We start from the raw sequence: 6,038 nt of genomic DNA, 5'->3' as shown, positions 1-6,038 counted from the left end.
AATAGGTTTTACAGAGATGAACCGGGAAAATACGGGCACAAGTATATGTTAGTTTTGGTACATTTTCCGGCTGGGCAAAGGCATTTTCTGCCAAACATGGGATGGCAGGAGTGGTAGCCAAAAAGCTACTAGAGGTTTGGGTCACCTCTTGTGATCGGGTCAGGCAAAAGCCCTGCATTTGTGAGTTCAGTCTCACAGGTATTGGCCAAAGCTGTAGGCACTAATTGGAAACTACATTGTGCCTACCGGCCCCACAGCTCCAGGCAAGTAGAAAGAATGAACCGTACTCTTTTTTTTTTTTTTTTAAGATTTTATTTATTTATTTGACAGATCACAAGTAGGCAGAGAGGCAGGTAGAGAGAGAGGGAAGCGGGAGCCTGACGCGGGGCTCGATCCCACGACCTTGGGATCATAACCTGAGCTGAAGGCAGAGGCATTAACCCACTGAGCCACCCAGGCACCCCAAGAATGAACCATACTCTTTTTTTTTTTTTTAAAGATTTTATTTTTTTATTTGACAGAGAGAGAGATCACAAATAGGCAGAGAGACAGACAGAGAGAGAGATGAGGAGAAGCAGCCTCCCTGCTGAGCAGAGAGCCCCATGCGGGACTCGATCCCAGGCCCCTGGGATCATGACCCGAGCCGAAGGCAGAGGCTTAACCCACTGAGCCACCCAGGCGCCCCAAGAATGAACCATACTCTTAACGAGAACTTGACAAAGTCAATTCTGGAGACGGGCGGTGGGTGGGTGGATCTCCATCCCTTTGCCCTCCTCGGGGCGCGAGGTACACCCTACTTAAATAAGGTGACCCCATTTGAAATGATGTTTGGAAGACCCCCTCCCCCAGCTCTGCCCTCGATTACAAGAGGTTGCTATAGCAGAAATGACTGATGAATCTGTACTCCAGTCACTGCAGGCATTACAGTCTGTCTTAAAAAAGCCCATGGCACGGATCCAGACTGCCCACACTGGGACCGAGACGGAGGTGGAACCACATCCTTACCAACCCAAGGACTTGGTTTGGATACACCGCCACCAAATGGGAAGCCTGGAGCCTCGCTGGAATTTACTCTCATCTTGACCACCCCCATGGCAATAAAAGTGGAAGGCATTAGGGCCTGGATTCACGCAGGTCACATCAAACAAGCCAAGGGTGAAAACATCCCCCAAGAGGTGGATGCTACTGCGGATGGACCCCGCCCCTTGTGGACTAAAACTAAAACTCAAAGAACAATGAGTTCATTAAATTCATTGTTGCTCCTGTTGTTAAGATATAGGCGGAGGTATAAGCAATTGCAAAATAAAAAGGGGGGGCTTGACATACTGTTTCTAATAAAACAGGAGGGGGGACTCTGCATAACCCCAGGAGAGAAATCCTGTTTCTGGGTAAATCACACAGGAGTCCTTAAAACAGTTTATAGCAGCCATTAAAAGGGGGGTATAAAACTGGCTGAAAAGTAAAAGATTTGACTAATCTCCAAAGAAAAGGGGGGAATGTAAGGACCTATTTAGCTAGAGGCTTCCATCAAGGTTAAAACAATAACGTTGTTTAACCCTTAAACTGTCCCTGCTCCCCCTCTTCCCCCAGGGGACTTACTTAAAAACAAGTCCCAGAAACCAGCTCCAGGTAACAAAGCTCAAATACAAGGGTGGGTCAGGCCAGGTGGAGACATCCGATCAGTGGGGGGATGCATACTGTCTCCCTAGTTACCAAGGAGTGTGGTCCCCGCCCTTTGGGCACCTTTTGGGCGCCAATTCTGACCAAGGTGATAGGCTGGTTCAAATGTCTACTAGGGTAAATTGTAATTCAGCAGCTTTCTCTGTGTGTTACAGTCTCATTGGCCACCTGTGCGTGGCCAGGCCCAAGGGCATGGCCTTTGCCCTTAAAAGCTAGTCTGGGAAACAGAGAAAGTTCGCCCTCTCTGTAAGAGGCGAGGCCCTGGCTGGTCAGTTTGATTCTTGATGCTTGGCGCGAAATAAAGCTTTGCTTGACCTTCACTTTATATCAGTCTTGCTCCTTTAATCATGGACCCATTTTTGCGGGGGCAAAACAATGACCTGAGCCGAAGGCAGAGGCTTCAACCCACTGAACCACCCAGGCTCCCCTATTTATTTTTAAATTAATTTTAATTAAATTAAATTTAAAAATTTTATTTAAATATTTTTCTTTATTTTTAAAATTAATTAAAATTTTAACATTGATTATTTATTTATTTATTTATTTTTAATATATATATTTTTGAAAGATTTCATTTATTTGACAGACAGAGAAAACAAGTAGGCAGAGAGGCAGGCAGAGAGAAAGAGGAGGAAGCAGGCTCCCCGCTGAGCAGAGACCCTGATCCACAGCTCTGTCCCAGGACCCTGGGATCATGACCTGAGCAGAAGGCAGAGACTTAACCCACTGAGCCACCCAGGCACTCTGGTGGTCTTATTTTTAAAGATGGAAAAGGATGGAGTTTTCTAGAACGATCTCCATATGAGCTGTGCTTGGCAGAAACTGGGACACATTCCTCGCAGTAGAATGTTGGTGGAACCTTATGAGCAGTGGCAGCCAGGACCAGGCTTAACCTGGAAGCTGTTCCCGCGGTCAGGCTGGAGAGAGCAGACAGTGAGCTTATTTTTAAACCCAAGTGGGCACTACATCCGCCTGGGAGAAGCAGACGGCTCTTGGGGAGAACAGAGATTGGCATCCGGTCAGACACTTGTCAGGAAGCCTGTAGGCTGCCAAGTGGGCAGGGGTTCAGTCTGGCTGACAGCCAGGACCAGGCAGGAGGGGTCAGGGTGGGAGTGAGGGGAGCAGCGGTTAACACTCCGCAGCCCAGTGGGACGTCTGGGGGGCTCGGTCGCTTGAGCAGCCGACTCTTGATTTCCGCTCAGGTCATGGTCTCAGGTTTGTGGGCTCGAGCCCCGCGTGGGGCTTCATGCTCAGTGCGGGGTCTGGGATTCTCTCTCTCTCCCTGCCCCTGCCTCTCCCCTGCCCCCTCCCCAATGCTCTCCCTCTCAAATACATAAGTAAATCGTAGAAAAACAAAACAAGGGGCTCCTGGGTGGCTCATTCGGTTAAGCAACTGCTTTCGGCTCAGGTCATGATCCTGGGGTCCTGGGATCAAGCCCCACATCAGGCTCCCTGCTCTGCGGGGGGCCTGCTTCTCCCTCTGCCTGCTTCTCCCCCTGCTTATGCTCCTGCTCCCTCTCTCTCTGAGAAATAAGTGAAATCTTTTAACAACAACAACAACAAAACCAAAACAGAACACTCCAGAGCCCAACTGAAGCATTGCCCAAGAAGGGGGCTGGGAGCCCGCACGTATACTGAACTCGGGGACAGGCTCGGTCTCAGTTGGTGGTCAGATGGACGGCGTGAAGGGTTGTGTGCAAGAGCGAAGGGCCGTCAGGCATTAGGGGCCGCCTGTCAGCATTCTGGAGCACCGGGTGTGCACCTTGTCCCCTCACAGTGAACCTGCAGGGCGACGTGTGACCAAGCAGAAGGTTCTTGCCGAGTGCGGCATGGGCGATGTTATCTGTTGCTTCCCAGCCTCGTCAGTCTCTCAGAGCAGGGAGACACTTCTCTCCCAAGGGCCTAGGTGATGACCAGGCCCCCAGGGCCCCCGCTGCCAAGGCACCCCCTCTTCCAGGCTGCAAGATCTAAAGACCTCTTGGGGGCCACCCTAGTCGTCGCTGAGGCACAGGGCAGGGACATTGCCTGTTCCCTGCTTTTGCTTTCAACCCCAGGAGGCCTGGGGCACCCCCACAGCTGCTGGGGCCCTGGGTCAGAGGTGCAGAGGGTGTCAGGGTCTGGGGGGGTAGGACTGGGGTGCAGAGCTCCCTCCCTGTGTCTGTGGCTTCTCACCAAATGAGAATGAATCTCCAGCTTCGAAGGCCAGAAGCTGAAGCTCGAGCCGTTGCTGACAGCCCTCGCCTGCGAAGGGTTTTGGCAAGAAGAGGCTTCGTGGGCACCAAGCCTCAGGCCGGGGCTGTCCCTGGGCTTCCTCTGCCCTTCTGAAAAGCGGGATAGAAATCACGCCTTAGGGGCGCCTGGGTGGCTCAGTGGGTTAAAAACTCTGCCTTCAGCTCAGGTCATGATCCCAGGGTCCTGGGATCTAGCCCCGCATTGGGCTCTCTGCTTGGCGGGGAACCTGCGGGGAACCTGGTTCACTTCCTGTCTCTCTTTCTTCATGCCTCTTTGCCTACTTGTGATCTCTGTCTATCAAATAAATAAATAAAATCTAAAAACAAAAACAAAAACAAAAAAAAAACACAAAAAAAAACCCCTCTGCCTTCAGCTCGGGTCATGATCCCAGGGTCCTGGGATCGAGCCCCGCATCGGGCTCTCTGCTCAGCAGGGAGCCTGCTTTCCCTCCTTCTCTCTCTGCCTGCTTCTCTGCCTACTTGTGATCTCTCTCTGTCAAATAAGTAAATAAATATATTTAAAAGAAAAAAAAATCACGCCTTATCTGCAGCCCGTTCTGGGGGCCAGAGCTGCTTTCAGGGCGGGATGCATCTAGGTCTCTCCCTCAAGATTAAGTTAAAATTGCCCAGTCCCACCCAGGTCATCCTAGTGGCCCCCTCACCTCAGCCCATCCTGGTGTCTCCTGCCCTCACTGATTTCCTCTCTCCCGGCCTTGCCTTCTTTCAGAGTTTCCTGGGTTGAGACAGCGCAACTTCATACTTCTGGTCTAGACCTGCGCTGTCCAATATGGTGGCCGCTGGCCACATGTGGCTCTTGAAATGTGGCTAGTCTAGACTGACAGGTGTTCTAAGTCCAGAATACACTCCTGCTTTCTAAACCTTAGCACCAAAGACAAACAAACAAACAAACAAAAAAACCCATGCAATATTTCAGTGATCATTTTATGTTGATTACATGTTGAAATGAGAATATTTTGGTTATATTTAATTTGGTACATTGTATTAATGCTAACTTTACCTGTTTCTCTTTTTAATGGGGTTACTAGATAATTTATTTTTTTATTTTTTAAAGATTTTATTTATTTATTTGACAGAGATCACAAGTAGGCAGAGAGGCAGGCAGAGAGAGAGGGGAAGGGAAGCAGGCCCCCTGCTGAGCAGAGAGCCCGATGTGGGACTCGATCCCAGGACCCTGAGATCATGACCTGAGCCGAAGGCAGCGGCTTAACCCACTGAGCCACCCAGGCACCCGGTTACTAGATAATTTAAAGATGCACATGTAGCTTGCCTCTGTGGGCTGCGCACTTAATTCTTTTGGACAAACCCGTTTAGGCACTAGGATGAGCCATAATGATTTAGAATCATTCCTTCACCTCAGCAAACACATTCGGAGCACCTGCACAGCGCAGGGTGAACTTTGTGACCCCAGCTGTCCATCGTGGCCACGTTCAACTCAGGAGGACACTGAGGAGACCCACACGTAGAAATGGGAACTGAAATCTGGACCCACGATCCATCTAGAAATCCTGAACAGGTGAGCGCTGGGTTAGGGAGGTGCGACAGAGGCAGTCTGGGATGGTGATCTGTTAAAGGATCTGGGAGCAGACTATATCAAAAACATATACCTGGGAATTCTTACAATAGTGGCCTTCACAGCACCTTCGAATTTCTGGTTCCACTCCACACTCTTGGGGAAATATTTTCTGCCAGACATGTTCTGTGACATGTTCTGAAGCCAAAGCAAGTATTTTTTCAGATGATCTGTTTGGACCGGATCTGGTGTTCCAGTCCAGTTCCACCCCATTCTGTGTTCCATTCTAGCCCTGGGCAGAGCGGCCATGGGAGAGGCGTGCTGGCATCGGAGGGCAGCCCCGTGGCAGAGGGCTGAGGCCACCTCCCTGGTATTCCCACTGCCCCCCAGTGCCCGCTCTGCTCTGTAGCCTCCCGCTCCTCTGGGTGCTCACCCAGGTAACTCCTGGGGCTCCGGGCTGTGGCCTGAGGCTGAGAAGCAGGTGTCAAGAGTGACCGTGCCCTGACCTTCACGAGTCACCTGTGATAAGCCTCGCCCATGCCCTCTGCCGGAAGCCACATTTTTCATCCCCTGAAGTCTCAGCTGTGTGACCCATC

Source organism: Mustela erminea, chromosome 18 (assembly GCF_009829155.1).
Source record: "Mustela erminea isolate mMusErm1 chromosome 18, mMusErm1.Pri, whole genome shotgun sequence".
Lineage (NCBI taxonomy): Eukaryota > Metazoa > Chordata > Mammalia > Carnivora > Mustelidae > Mustela > Mustela erminea.
The sequence above is the reverse complement of the archived record's forward strand: the minus strand, read 5'-3'. Positions refer to the sequence as shown.